Genomic DNA, 16,805 nt, shown 5'->3' with positions numbered 1-16,805 from the left:
GTCATCACAACTTTTCGATGGGAAACTCTAGATAATCTTCCGTACAGCCCCGATCTTGCGCCCAGTGACTACCATCTGTTCCTACACTTAAAAAAACACCTGGGCGGTCAGCGTCTTCAAGACGATGACGAAGTCAAAACAGTGGTAATGTAGTGGTTAGCAAGTTAGGCGGCAGACTTCTATAAGGAGGGTATTCAGAAACTGGTGCAACGTTATTACAAGTGTCTCTATATTGATGGAAATTATGTAGAAAAGTAGATTAAGGTACAGGGTTTCAGGTAAAAATAAAATTATTGAGATATCTTAGCACGTCTTTTTTTAAATTCCAAAACGGTACTTACTTAAAAAAAAAAGGGCCTCGTATGAAAAGGACTGAGGTATGAGTTAGTACATATGTTCAGTACATTAACATGTGAAAGATCATGTGAACATCTGTTTTCTTGTGTCTCTGTTCTGTCAGTAACAGCAATGCTAAACATCAGCGATGTGTACTTTAGGTAGACGTAGAAAATCTGACCGCCCTTTTCAGCAAGTAGCTCTTCTTGGAACACTTCACTCAGTGAGCGGGCGTGTCGTGCGAGGGCGTTTGTTGGGTGTGGACAGAGATTTATAGCAGTCGGGGGCGGTGGCCGGTAATCTCAGCGCGGCCGCCCCCCGTAATAGGTTTCCATTACGGCGGGCGTTCCTCACCTCCGGCTCTTTTCTTCTCTCCGACGTCGCTCGCGAGAAAGTCTTCATTCGAACAGTCGTCTGGGGTGCCACGCGAGTCCTTCACCTGCGGGCAACACCGAACCCGAACGCCCATTTTACCTTTCCGGTATTTAAACTGGGCTGCCTGTAAACCGTCTCTCGGGGTCAGCACTATTGATTCCTAGCAACGCTTGTAGAAAGCATGCGGTCAGTTTCGAAGTAGTCCTGGCATGGATGTATGTGATGTCCTTAGGTTAGTTACGTTTAAGTAGTTCTAAGTTCTAGGGGACTCATGACCTCAGAAGTTAAGCCCCATAGTGCTCAAAGCCATTTGAACCATTTTCCAAGCAGCCAGTATCCCTCAAATATTAACCCTTAACTACTCCAGTAAAATGCTCATACGCTAATGCTCTAATGGGGTCTCGGAGTACCCCAGTAAGTTAAACGAAACTATAATTTAAGGACAATTTTTTTAATGTCACTTTTATCACTGAATATTATAAACATTTTACGCATTTGAGATATGATTACAATTTTGGCAGACTGAAAAATCTATGATCGGAACAAACAGGTTTTGAGCACTTTATTATTAATTTCATAACAACCAGTGTTGGAACTGACGATATACTTTTATTTGTACCTTGGTCCATGTAGAAAAATGCAGTGCATAAATAGAATGTTGGTGAATCACAAAGGAACATAAATTTGAGGCCGTATTTGGCTGGCTTCTTAGGCATGTAGATGTGAAATTTGCACCTACCACGAAAGGATAATAACATTTCATCGATTGCCACGTTCGCTCCTGGAGTATAACACTTTTGACATTTGTCTATAAGGAGTTCCCAGACACCTCTAACAGCTACAGGCCTGTCATCAGCCTTCCTAGCATGTCTTGTAGTAGCACAATCGAAACGCAAACAAGACAAAATGAATAAAAATCTATGAACGCTCATTGTGACTCGCAAAACATCACGACCAGTTCCATCATTAGCAAAAAGTCAACATCATTGTCATGATTAGATTTCATTACTCCATATAAATAAACCAGACGTAGAAATGCTCTCAGTTCTTTTATATCTAGCGGCTTTATGAATGCTAGTTGAGAAGCTCTGTAATTGTTTGACATGTCTTGTATCTTAACGTTTGTATTGGTGAATATTAGTTGTAATAAATCTTCAGTAATGGACAATTCCCAAGCAGACAATATGCGTGTTTGCTACACGTTTAGTGCCTAGAAGGAGACTAAATATATTGTGAGCACGGGTACGAGTTGTAGGAGAGCTTTTTTTGACCACTTGTAGCACTGCTTTTTCCGAAAAAAAAATATTCGTCAGCGGAAAGCTTAATACACTCCTCTTCATCGGATGCTTCACAACTACTTTCTGATGTAACTTCAGAGGTAGAATCAGGATCACTTAGTATAAATTAATCCTCGTCTGCTATCCTCTCCTCATCAGATTGCAAAAACGCAGGATCATTCACTATTCTTTCCAACTCGTCATCTGTTAATGACTTCGATGATGTCATTCTGAAAAACAATGCATACATACTCACAGAACCTTAAAAATTGACGTTATCATTGAAATTTTGCTCTTTTCGAAGCACTCTAAGACTTCAGTCGCGTAAAACACTAATTCAGATAATGCAAAACAACTTACATTAATACTATGGTGGGGTATCTGAGACCTCTTTCGCATTATCTCACAAAACATTACCGGAGACACCGCATCCAACACACTGCGTTAAACGGCATTACTTCACTCACTACCAAGAACACAGGCGCCGTCGGTTGTTCCATTCACATACTATGTATTGTATTCATATCGCCGGGGGCTCTCCAGGACTCCACTGGAGCAGTTAAGGGTTACGTAACCGCTGGCTGTATCGTACAAACTATACCTGTCGTGGGCTGCTGCGCGTAAATCACGCGGTGCCGAATTTCGAGGTATTCCGTTGAATAACATTTTGTTTTACATAAAGATTTATTGCGGCCTCTTTACAGACGCTGATAAACCACTGTCCATCGCAAGACCTGGTGGCGTTGCGGGCGCATGACGTGGAACCGTAATTATACGAGGTGTCCCAGAAACGATGCGACATACTTCTGGAGGAGGCGGGGCACATCGTAAGGACTGACAACTGCACAGCAACACATGGCCGCAAACGACAGGGGTAAATGGTAGCAGAGGTGAAGAAATGTGAAAGGTCTTGCACACTATGACATCTCTCTCGTTAAAACATTCCAGACCAGGTAGTGATGCAGTAATACGACGTACCACACCAAGCCAGCCATTCGTTACCATGTCCAACAGCCCCTCTATGAAAGTTACTAAAAGAAAACTTACGACCTACAAACACACACAACGACCAGAAAGGAGTGAGGTTTGTGCAGTTTCTTTCACTGCTTATTCATCCTCATAGAGCCCGATATCAAATTGAGAGAGCGCTCCGTAGTAAACTCTTACTGATCACAATCAGTACACATGGTGTACGACATGAATACCGCTCTGATGTTACAAGAGATATTCGAAGTTTTCACCATCAGGCTGACACCGATGGTGCACTGACTGCCGGACACGCTTGAACATACCGGGAGTTCCTCTGAGTCTAGTAGCTGCGCAGACGATTCTTGCGACGATATATGTTTCAGCTACCACACGATCGCGACACATGAGAGGTTTGGCTCGATAAATACGGTGAGCGTCGGGGCCAGGGAACCGCTCCACCAAGCCCCATCCGCCAATGCGGGAACGACTTCTTCAAGAGGCTCCAAACAACCAGTCCAAAATGGGCAGATGCCCCATCATGTTGCAACCACATGCTGCGCCTCATATTTGCTGCTTCAGGGAAGCGGCGTTCCCCTTCATTACTGTCTTGTACAGCAGCACCTAGCGACGCACGACGACATTCGCAGCCATGGGTTGCTACGCAATTCTCAATCCGTATGACGATCCCCACCTCTCCTAGGACTTCGTCGCAACATTTCTGGGACATCCTCTGAAGCGGAGAAGGGACGAATGTGGGATCACTCTAACGACGATATGAGCCGCAAATGGGGAAATCCACTAACGTAGGTGACTTTGACAAAGGGCAGATTGTCGTGGCTCGGCCTCTGGAAACTTGTGTCTCGGAATCAACGAAACTGGTCTGCTGTTTGCGAATTGCTTTCACGAGCATTTACGAAAAGTGATCCAAGAACGGTAAGCCATGAGTGGCCGACGTGTTGGACGTTCGCACCTCATCACAGGACGCGGATCAGAGACGAATGGCAGTGGAACTGTACAGGACATCGCCGACAAGACGCTAATGCGATCACGTCTGACTACTACTGCAGTGTTTGGAGTCTTTATCAGGTAGATGTGGCAGCAGATATCGAACTAATTCAGAGACGCGCTCCTACAATCCTAAAAGGTCGGTACAGTCGATATCAAAATTTAACAGAAATTAAACAGAAAATCACTAGAAGGCCGGTCATGCCATTCTAGGAAAACATTATATGTGAACTTAGAGAATCTACATTCAGGGACGACTGTGTGCCAGTAATCATCCCCCCTCCCCTTCTTCCCAAGATTCTTTAAGGAATGTGTCAAATATTCGACGTTACGCATGTAAAACGCTTATGCTTCTTTTTAATGACGCTAGTTTTTCACGCATCTCAATGTTTATGACGTCATATTTTGTGTTCAGACATAATGACCTTTCCAGACTCTGAGAAGCTAATCTGCGGAAACCAGCACAGTTTTAGGAAACAATGGTCATGCGAGACACAGCTGGCCCTCTTTGTGCATGATCTACAACGGGCCCTAGATACCGGCTCCCAAGTTGATGCCATATTTCTCGACTTTCGAAGGGCGTTCTACTCAGTTCCGTACTGTCGCTTGCTACAAAAAGTGCGCGCTTACGGTCTATCCGATGACATACGCTGTAGAATAGAAAGTTTTCTAACACACAGGGAGCAGTATTACGTCCTGAACGGGGTAACTTCAACAGAAACAAGCACAACTCAGGTGTGCCCCAGGGCAGCGTAATAGGTCCTCTGCTTTTTATGATTTACATAATCGATCTGGTTGATGGTATTGACTGCGGCCTTAGACTGTTTGCCGATGATGGTGCAGTCTACAGAAAAGTAGTATCACACGAAAGTTGTGATCAAATCAATGAAGATTTGCAGAAAACTGCGTGGTGTAATGACTGGCAGTTATCTCTCAATATTAGTAAGTGTAACCTACTGCGTGTAACAAGGCGAAAATCCCCATTCATGTACGAGTACAAAATAAATGCCCAGTCTTTGGAAGCGGTAACGCCCGTCAAGTATCTGAGTGTGACTGTCCGAAATGATCTCAATTGGAATGATCAGATTACACAAGTAATGGGTAAGGCGAACTCTATATTGCGGTTTATTTGTAGAATCCTGAAGCGATGCAGTCCTTCAACAAAGGAAATAGCTTACAATACGTTAGTTCACCCAGTCTTGGAGTATTGTACGTCTGTATGGGACCCTTACCAGTTTAGTCTGATTCAAGAGATTGAGAAGGTCCAAAGAAGAGCGGCAAGATTCGTGACTGGTAAATTTAGCCATCGCGAGAGCGTTACAAATCTCATAGAAAGTTTGAAGTGGGACACACTTGCATATAGACTGCTCGCTAAACAGAAGGGGCTGCTCACTAAATTCCGAAATCCGATCTTCACCGAGGATGTAGAGCGTATATTATTACCACCAACTTTCAAATCGCGCAATGATCACGATTCAAAGATAAGGGAAATAAGCGTTCACACTGAGGCGTTAAGACAGCCGTTTTTCCCTTGCGCGATCCGCGAGTGGAACAGAGGGGGTGAAATATGACTCGCGCGAATTGTGCTCTCCGCCACACACAGCTTGGTGGTTAGCGGAGTATATATATAGATGTAGATATCTCTTGATTTGTGAGACGTACAATGATATAATTTTGCAGGCACATTCACCGGTACCGGTATATGTGGACACTGTCCGCAAACTATGCTGCGAATGAAGTTAGTGGTAAAGTAGCTTCAATTTATAGCGTCATGCCTGATGTTGAAGTTTTACTGCAAAGAAAGCCAAACTATAGCACGCAGTAACGTTTTTACTTTCACTATTTTGTAGCGAGTGTCAGCGAGAAAAGTTTCGTGAAGGTTTGAAATTGGTTCAAAAATGGCTCTGAGCACTATGCGACTTAACATCTGTGGTCATCAGTCGCCTAGAACTTAGAACTAATTAAACCTAACTAACCTAAGGACATCACACACATCCATGCCCAAGACAGGATTCGAACCTGCGACCGTAGCAGTCGCGCGGTTCCGGACTGAGCTCCTGGAACCGCGAGACCACCACGGCCGGCGGTTTGAAATTGCGAAAAGTATGTTGGAAGCCCTAAGTGCTCTCATTCTCAGATACTGGCTGAATATAGTCAGCGTGATTTGTGCGCAATGAGTTCCATTCGCTGGAGACACACCCGCAATTTGTAACTTTCATCTTACTCACGTTAGAAGCTCATCTTGCCGTTTCTCCATGTTTGCGGTTTAAAATTTGGATTATGGAAAACACTTATTTCTTTTTATTCACCAACATACGTTCCAATACCGATGTGTCATATACTGTACATCAAATTTATTCGTGTAAAGTATAATACAAAGTTTATAATTGTTTACCTATTGCACGCCTAAAAATTATAGCATGTGTATTTTTAAGTTAGTTTTCGACTGCTCACCTAAGGAATGCATTACTAGTCAAAATACATTTTTACATTTCGAATTTTGTGTCCTTTCTTGCCGTTTTGACAGCATTTCATTTCACAGTAGTTACGAAGAAAACGTGTGCATTTTTGAAGGCTACTTTTTCGTGGATAGCAGTTATATACTTTACGAGTACTTACAGTTTCCGTCCCATAGTGTCCTTGTTGGATATCTTTTTCTGCTTTCTGCAGCTATTGATTACACTGGTTTCACACCGTTTTTCAATGTTATTTCATTCTAACATTTACTGCACACTTATTCTCCACAAGACATGAGTTGAGCAGACCCCTCTGTCTCCATGTTCATTGAGATGTGCTATGTTGTTGTCGATGCTCACCTGTTCATCGTCTGGCTTGTTTTTAGTGTGGCGCTCACTTTTGAAAGTTTCGTGATCACGGTGAAGAAATTATGTGATGTGATGTGATGTGTGTGTGTGTGTGTGTGTGTATGCGCGCGTTTACTAAGTTTAATACTTGATATATTGTGTGAAATTTTCAACGTAAGGTTATACCTCTTAATGAGTAGATCAAAACTGCATTTTTTAATTTTTAAATTCGATCAATAATTTTATGAAATACTGAAAATCAAATTTTTCTTGCTCCAAGGAGCCGTCAGATAGGCACTCTGCAACTAGGACCGTTTCAGCCTTATAGTGATATACAAAGTAAACTAAGCACCGAAAAAGTTTCAAAGGTGATTGTATGGCTCAAATATGACGAAACTGTCTAGTGAACATTCGCTGTATAATGTATACCTTAATACTTACGTGCACTTACTCATTTTCGATACGGTGAACTGCATCTCTTTTGTTATCAGTTCTTTGTTTTTCATATTTCAACAGCAAATCGCCAATATTGTTGTGAAGTACCCTCTGACAAGCCCTGTACAATGGTTGCACAGTCTATGTGTGGATGTAGAACTAGATTTTCAATTGACACAAACATGTCGGTCCACGTCTCCTTGCCTATCTTGTTGCACGCAGAAATCTTATCTTCGATGGATCAATTGTGCTGCCATCCGTCTCTTTTAATACGCATCTTCCGTCGCCAACAGCCAGCTCTCTACGGCTACTCTTTTGTAAAATTTGATTTTCACAGTTCCATAATGATTTTTCCAACAATCTCCCCGGTTTGCTCCATAAACTGCGTAGTTAAAATGACAGTCACTTTTGTACTTTTTCCTCTTGGATGTGAAACTTGACACGATTAACTTTTCCTATGGCACTGATTCGGTAGATTTGTTTTCATCTGACTGGTTTTGTAGATTTAGGCATGTGTATCTACATGATTACTTAGCAGTTCACAGTCAAATGTTTGGGCAGAGGGTTCATAGAACCACTTTCATACTGCCTGTCAATCGCTCCACCCTCGAAGAGTACGTATTTCCGTGCGAACGCTCATTTCTATTATTTTATTACGATAGTCATTTCTCCTTTTGTAAACGAGAGTCACTAAAATAATTTTGGCATTCGGAGATGAAATTTCGGACTGAAGTTGCGTGAAAAGATTTCGCCGCATCGAAAAAACGTCTTTGTTTTAATGATTGCAAAACCCAACTCGTTTACAATATCCGCGACTCTCTCTCCCCCATTTCCCGATAACAAAGAACGAGAAGCTATTTCAGTCTTTCTCGGCGTATTCCACTCATGAATTCTTCTCGGGTTATTACCCGAGTGGTGGCGTCGTCTTGTCGGAACGTTTCAATGAGTTTCGTACCCATCATCTTCGCCAGAAGGGTACGAAACTTATTGAAACGTTCCGACAAGACGACGCCACCACTCGGCTGATAACCGAGAAGAATTCATCAACAAAACGAGAAACCCTTCTCTGAGCTTTTCCTATGTCCTTCGTCAATTCTTCTCGGTAAGGACCCCGTACTCGGCATAAATACACCAAAGTAGACGACAAGCGCAGTAAAGATAATCTCTTTATTACATTTGTTGCAACTTGTATGTGTTTTGCCAATAAAACATATTTTTTGCTTCACCTTTCGCACAACGTTTTCTACGTGTGGTTCCAATTTAAGCTGTGCGTAATTTAATCTCTAGGTATTTAGTTGAACTTAGAACATTTAAATTTGTGTGATTTACCGTGTAGCAGACATTTAAGCGATTTATGCCGACCGCGGTGGTCTCGCGGTTCTAGGCGCGCAGTCCGGAACCGTGCGACTGCTACGGTCGCAGGTTCGAATCCTGCCTCGGGCATGGATGTGTGTGATATCCTTAGGTTAGTTAGGTTTAAGTAGTTCTAAGTTCTAGGGGACTAATAACCACAGCAGTTGAGTCCCATAGTGCTCAGAGCCAATTGAACCATTTTTTTAAGCGATTTATTTTTAGTACTCATGCGTAGGATCTCTCAATTTTTTTTATTATTTTGCGCAGAGAGGTTTTGAGTTACGCACTGTATAGGATGTAAAGGGCATAAATGCTGACACTTTTATATGTTGTACCTTAGTATGTACACACATCACCGTACTGGTTGTTTTTCCTCCTCGTCGTACAGTCTTCCCACATACACGTTACTTCACTTAACTGCCTGGTGTTTTCTGCACGGTCGTACTGCACCACTAAGTGGACCACGCTTGTGAATATAGACTAACCGTTTTGTATCCACGTGACAACATTTCAACACCTGAAACCTTTGCCCAAGGGAAAATAACCGTAAATGGCTCGCTTTTGCCAAATGCACTTGAAGTACTAACCAATCTAAAAATATATTACTTGCAATGGCTATTGGTCTGCAAATGATGTAAATACTCATCTAATATTGTTCAATACACTGTCCTCCGTCACAAACAGAAATATCTGGACTTATACCCGTTACACCCTGTATATCTGTGAATATCATTGCTATTGCGGGTAACAGATACGATCAGAGAATAAGTGTACTGTGACACTGTGAACGAGATTAGAAAACGGTCTAAAGGCACGGAGCATATTTCTGAGCCTCGCTGATGATATCGAAAGCGGATAGCGCGTCCAGCGGCGATGATGGGAGATTCATGGCCCCGTCAGCAGGGTGCGACAAATGTGGCGTTCCGACCAGGGGCGTGACTAGGGTGCCAACAGGGCGAGTTCCTCGCGAACATGTCTCCGCATAACAAGCTACAGCCTGCGAGGTTTTGCTGTGTAGCCACAAAATTCCGAAACTATCAGTATGTCGCTGGTCCACGAATCAACCCAATTATTGCTGCTACACTACCGACCATTAAAATTGCTACACCACGAAAATGTCGTGCTACAGACGCAAAATTTAACCGACAGGAAGAAGATGCTGTGATATGCAAATGATTAGCTTTTCAGAGCATTCACACAAGGTTGGCACCGGTGGCGACACCTACAACGTGCTGACATGAGGAAAGTTTCCAACCGATATCTCATACACAAACACCAGTTGACCGGCGTTGCCTGGTGAAACGTTGTTGTGATGCCTCGTGTAAGGAGGAGAAATGCGTACCATCGCGTTTCCGGTTTTGCAAAGGGCAGATTGTAGCCTATCGCGATTACGGTTTATCGTATTGCGACATTGCTGCTCGTGTTGGTCGAGATCCAATGACTGTTAGCAGAATATGGAATCGGTGGGTTCAGAAGGGTAAGACGAAACGCCGTGATGGATCCCAACGGCCTCGTATCACTAGCAGTCGAGATGACCGGCATCTCATCCGCATGGCTGTAACGGATGGTGCAGTGGCTGCTCGATCCCTGAGTCAGCAGATGGGGACGGTTGCAAGACAACAAGCATCCGCAAGAACAGTTCGACGACGTTTGCAGCAGCATGGACTATCAGCTGTGAGACCATGGCTGCGGTTACCCTTGACGCTGCATCACAGACAGGAGCACCTGCGATGGTGTACTCAACGACGATCCTGGGTACACGAATGGCAAAACGTCATTTTTTCAGATGAATCCAGGTTCTGTCTACAGCATCATGATGGTCGCATTCGTGTTTGGTGACATCGCGGTGAACGAACATTGGAGGCATGTATTCTTCATCGCCATACTGGCGTATCACTCGGCGTGATGGTATGGGGTGCCATTGGTTACACGTCTCGGTCACCTCTTGTTCGCACTGACGGCACTTTGAACAGTGGACGTTACATTTCAGATGTGGCTCTACCCTTCATTCGATTCCTGCGGAACCCTACATTTCAGCAGGATAATGCGCGACTAAATGTTGCAGGTGCTGTACGGACTTTTCTGGATACAGAAAATGTTCGACTGCTGCCCTCGCCAGCACATTCTCCAAATCTCTGAGCAATTGAAAACGTCTGGTCAATGGTTGACGAGCAACTGGCTCGTCACAATACGCCAGTCACTACTCTTGATGAACTGTGGTATCGTGTTGAAGCTGCACGGGCAGCTGTACCTGAACACCCCATCCAAGCTCCGTTTGACTCAATGCTCAGGCGTATCAAGGCAGATATTACGGCCACAGGTGGTTGTTCTGGGTACTGATTTCTCAGGATCTATGCACCCAAATTGCGTGACAATGTAATCACATGTCAGTTCTAGTATAATATATTTGTCCAATGAATACCCGTTTATCATCTGCATTTCCTCTTGGTGTAGCAATTTTAATGGCCAGTAGTGTATTTGGAATCCACTACCCCGTGAAAACTCAAAGAAAGCAGCTACTGTCTCCCATATAGTAACATAGTAAATGACCAGTGACACCAACATGAGCACCAGAACCAGTCATTTTACAAGATGCGATCCAGTTACAGAAGATTCTTCGTCTTTACCACCTTATTTAATTTCTACCTTAGTGTTTACGTACGAGACTGAACTGCCTGTAAATCGCGTAAATCCGCAGTAAGCCCGTTCGGTTCTAAGTGCTTATTTACACGATCCTTCTAACGCACAACAAGAATCCGCGAAGTTGGGCAGCATGTCTAAACTTGGTAGCCTCACCCTGTGTCTTCATGTTGCAACGAACCTAAGGAAAGTCTATGCCCGCGGGTGAATACTCATTCGATGATACACGGATGTCACCGACAGAATCCGAATCACTCACTCGCGCTTGTGCTTTCATGCAGAACGGAAAAGCGAAGCAGTCTACACCTCAGCACCTTCAGCGTCCACTAAGTGAAACAATACGGCAGAATAGGGCATCTAGGTACAAAGACTATGTGATTATTTTAGCCGAACAGTATGAACAGAAAAATCACGCCGTTTTCGCATAAGAACAAAAAATGGTTCAAATTGCTCTGAGCGCTATGGGACTTAACATCTGAGGTCATCAGTCCCCTAGAACTTAGAACTACTTAAACCTAACTAACCTAAGGACATCACACACATCCATGCCCGAGGCAGGATTCGAACCTGCGACTGTAGCGGTCGCGCCGTTCCAAACTGAAGCGCGTAGAACCGCTCGTCCACACCGGCCGGCATGAGAACAAAAGTCTATCATAGCAGAAGCAAACTTAATAAGCTACTAAACGAAATATACAGTCATTAAATTCTTCATTTGTGTAGCCACAGTGTTCGATGTTGCTCTACAGTTATTAATGGTATTTTACAGCCATCTGTCCACATACAAGAAGGTATATGTTTTTGTTACCCAACGTATTCACTTTATTAACATATAAGTCCGCAGCTCGTGGTCGTGCGGTAGCGTTCTCGCTTCCCGCGCCCGGGTTCGAATCCCGGCGGTGTAAGGTATCTTCTCTGCCTCGTGATGACTGGGTGTTGTGTGATGTCCTTAGGTTAGTTAGGTTTAAGTAGTTCTAAGTTCTAGGGGACTGATGACCTCAGATGTTAAGCCCCGTAGTGCTCAGAGCCATTTGAACCCATCTATTAACATATAAACACGCACAGACACACGTTTAGTCTTAAGTATGAAAATAAAAAGTAATAGTGCTATATTGCCAACGGCCTTGCCGCAGTGCTAACACCGGTTCCCGTCACATAACATAAGTTAAGCGCTATTACGCTGGGCTAGCACTTGGATAGGTGACCATCCGGTCTTTCGAGCGCTGCTGGCAAGCAGGGTGCACTCAGCCCTTGCTGGGCAAACTGAGGAGCTACTTGATTGAGAAGTAGCGGCTCCGGTCTCGTGAACTGACATACGGCCGGGAGAGTGGAGCGCTGACCACATGCCCTTCCACATCAGCATCCATTGACGCCTGTGTGCTGAGGATGGCACGCCGGCCGGTCGGTACCGTTGGACTTCATGGCCTGTTCGGATGGAGTTTAGTTTTAATAGTGCTAAAGGATTGCATATTTGGTGCTTTTAGTACAATAACTTGCGTTCTATGAAAGAATTCCCTAAACTGCGCAAGGTAAATGCCGTTATGGTTCCTCTGAAAGTGCACTACCGATTTCTTTCCCCAGTCGAGTTGATGCCTCGCCTCTAATGGCTTCATCTCGACGAGGCGTTAACCTTTTCCTTTCGTCGCTGAAAACTGTTAATATTGAATATTCCTTTTTTATTTTTCAACGAAAAGTTAAACTCTAACGTACTTATCTGACGAGTAGTCACAGCGCCGATGGACTTTCAGAATGTCGAAATGCGAGAGTGTCATACAAAATCCCAAACTAGTTGTTAACTTCGTCGTCATAGCAGAAAGAAATGAATCGTTGACTGGAAAGATTCCGGACACAACGGAATATTCTACAGTCAGTGGATACTTTCCTACATAAAAACGTACACAGCCACGACGAGTACCTCGGTTCCACTAATAGCCTCTCCCGGTTGCAACAGCCTGCGTCAAATTCCCGTTGCCCTTGGCCTGCAAGTGGTCTGCAGATTGCTGTTTTTGTTTACCACTGGTAACCTACTAATGCATTACTTCTAGTTCTTCAATGGCCGTCCTTACGCGCAAGGGCGACTTCTTTGCTAAGTCTGCATCTAATGTCTGTAGAAATGACAAAGCATGTTATTTTACAGAGTATTATTCCACAGCTTTAGAACTGGCTTCTTCCGCTCTTTGTCCCTTCGACACAAAATGCGAACATAACGTCAAGAAATGTTCCTCCCTGCTTCTCTAGTTAAGTTGTTTTCGCGCTTCCTCAAATTAGTTTCCCTCTCTCTTCGTTTATTTACGCGACCTATGAACTTATCGCATGCGCTTCTCGTAACGGGAACGCTCGTTTCGGGGAAATAATCTTTTTGCTTCCATAGTGCTTGAAATTGGGGGTCACAGTTTGCTCCGGAAAATAAACACTACCGTCTTGCTACGTTTGTTCCCACACTATGATTTCATTGCTTTTCATTTATTTGCTGTAGAGCTTCGAAAACAGAAAACAATAAAAAGTGAAGACAAAATTGTAAGAGAATCGTCTTTATTCTGTATGATGAAACCAACAAAATAATGTAAGATGCCAATGACACTTGCTGATAACCCACAGGAGCGGAAATGCGTTTTCTTTTTTTTTTTTAACACAATTAAGAAAAGTTGAACATCAAATCGTACTCTCGCAGCAGATTTGGGAGTGAGCAACAAACATACAATGTTAAATAAAGTAAATGTTCTAAAAACTATTTCTCAGAATAACCTTTTAGAGAGTATATGAACAAGATCACATCACATTCCACAAAAGATTTCCGCTTTTTGATCACTACCACGAATTGGTCCCTTTAAACTACGCTATGTGAGGAGCTGGGAGCTGTCACAAAAGCTGCTGGGTAAGTTCCAGAATGCATATTTTAGCTCAATTAACCCTATCGGCACAGCAATCGACGTAATGAGAAAATAGCAGATATTAGAATGCTCCTGCAGCCGTATAGCTTCCCACGTGGCTCGCAGACAGGCGGGCCTGGTTGGGTGCCGGCCTTGGGAAAGCACGCCCCCCTCCCAAGTTTCTGCCACGCAGGAATGCGGGGGCCCACAACAGCGGCGGTCCTGTGTCTGCCCCAATATAGCATACGAGTAGCAGCTGCCTTGCCGCCTTCCACGTCACGTCACGTCCCGGAGCTGTAAATAGCACGCGCCGCCTCCGTCCTCGCTAGCGCACCGTTATTTTTGCTTCTGTATCTACACCGTGTTGCATTTTCTATCTCGAGGTCAACAAAACATTAAATAAAATGAAGAACAAACCGCCTTCAGTCGCAAGTTGCGTTTATTGACAACCTACAACATGGCGCCCAAATAATTATTTTAATCATACCTTTGTACTAATAATACTATATCATATTATCTTCTGTGAAACAAGAGAATCGAATATATTTACAAGTAGAACATCTGTACGAACGACAATCTTTGGCATGTTTACGTTCTGCTACTACAATGTGAGAAAAAGTGTGTGACTTTGTATATATCCCAGTATGTACTGCAAAATTAAAGATGTATATTGTGTATACCAACTGCATAACAGAATCAGACATCATACAATGTTCAACTGTAAGTTATTTTCGTATTATTAACGCTGTTAAACTTATATCTACAATATACCATTTTGTAACACAAAAATGTAATATCAACAAGCAAACAACTAAAAAAACCTGATGCAAATCACTAAAAACCACCTGAAGATGAGCCTCCAGGGCTCGAAATGCGTAGTGCAGTAAACAAACGCAACTTGTGTCTGAAGGCGGTTTGTTCTTCATTTTACGAAAGTAAAACAGTCGCGGACGAAACACTGAAAAACAATGGAAAAAATTAAAGTATTAAATTCCGAGCCCTGATTCAATTGACGCCACAACTCCCACTTTTGGATTTCATCTGCATGTTACATCTTCGGTATAACCTGGACCTAAAATTTTCCTGTTTACTTCTCGTCCTCTCCTTTGGATTTCTTCAGTGCTTCTCTGCTGAGTGTTATGTCCATGAAGGCATTCTGGTATGATTACTGTTTTGTAGTTTCTCAGTTTTGTGTATTTTCAGATGCATTTTCTGTCAAAGACTTCTCTTGTAAGCGTGAACGCTGTTTGCATTTCGTGGTAACAAATTTCGTAACCAGTCTTTCCCAGGTCGGTCTCCTGAATGGTTAAATATTTGAAATGAGAAACTCTTCCGATTTTTCCATATCTAGCCATATCGGCTGTTTCTTCATGAATTTTTGTGCTGTTTGAATGTCCTGACACAGAACCAAGAGATCGTCTTAAAAATCTAAGCCTGTATCGTAATACTTGTTCTTCGCAATTTTGTTGGTCTGTCAGTTTTCAGCTCCGATTTCTATTTTCGCCATCTTTCTGTTTCTAATTTACTGGCTTTCGGAATGTTCCCATACAGCAACATCAACACTGGAAGTTGTTCTGACAATTCAGAGTATACATTAGTTAAAGTCATACCATGGTAGGAAGTTTCGTATGGTTAACGAAGGTCACATGGAGACATAAAACACAGTACACTGAAAAGAGTAAGCAAGACGAAAACGTAATAGAGAATGATATAAAAATCCTACTGGTAACACAATAATAAATGATAGCTCGCCATTGACACACATTTGGGATATTGCCAATTCAATGCATGTTAATGATTATTTATCTAAATTAGCACTAAAACGTTCTTTTATATGCCTTCAACAATTGAGTAAAAGCTGCGTATAGATAATTGCATATTTGTGCAGATCTGTAAGACCATCCACACAGAACATGAGAACAGTATTCAAGAACCAGATCTGAGTATTAATAGACTTACGTATAGCTACACCAGTATTCAGACACATACATATAGGTGGTACAAAATGGCGTATATCTATAGGCTGAGCGTTCCATATCCTACTTAGTAAGACGTGGAAGTATAGTCAGTTAATTATACTTCGGTCTTATCCTGGCATTCTAATTACCAAGAGTATTGGATTAGCAGCGCAGGAAGCTATATCGGGATGTTCCTCACTAACCTTGGATAACGGTGTCTGAGACACAGCTGAAAGTTAACGGAGAGAAAAAAAATTGTTCAAATGGCTCTGAGCATTATGGGACTTAACTTCTGAGGTCATAGTCCCCTAGAACGTAGAACTACTTAAACCTAACTAACCTAAGGGCATCACAAACATCCATGCCCGAGGCAGGATTCGAACCTGACCGTAGGGGCTCGGCCACTCCGGCCGGCTAACGGAGAGAGTCCATCAACTACTTTCACTTATATTTCAGTATCCGAAATTTCTATCCCGAATTTACCTTGTATTCTGCATATATTTATCCCATACAGAACCGGTACGTGAAACGTACCGGTTGATCATCTCTAGTCGAATTGACTTTGAAGTGGCAGCACTGTCTCGAAATACCCATGGCCACCATTTCCAGCGTCTCTTATAAGCAGGTAAATGAATGTTTTTAACGTTATATTATCTACCCTTCCTGTTAGTTCATTGTTACTTGAATCTAGGACGTGAGGCATGCCGGTTTTATGTCGGAAACACAGTATATACACAGTGTTTGATTTGTAAAGGTACGCCGTACCGGTACTTCTGACGAAAATAA

At 43.0% G+C, this 16,805-nt stretch overlaps 1 protein-coding gene across 2 annotated transcripts in view; it reads right to left on the bottom strand.

Moving 5' to 3' along the window:
• LOC126336587 (disks large 1 tumor suppressor protein) overlaps nt 1-16,805 on the bottom strand; it is a 4,198,467-nt gene that overhangs the window by 300,720 nt on the left and 3,880,942 nt on the right. The window lies entirely within an intron of this gene.

This window comes from Schistocerca gregaria, chromosome 2 (assembly GCF_023897955.1).
Source record: "Schistocerca gregaria isolate iqSchGreg1 chromosome 2, iqSchGreg1.2, whole genome shotgun sequence".
Classification (NCBI taxonomy): Eukaryota; Metazoa; Arthropoda; class Insecta; order Orthoptera; family Acrididae; genus Schistocerca; species Schistocerca gregaria.
Note: the sequence above shows the minus strand (reverse complement) of the source record. Positions and strands in the feature narration are given on the sequence as shown.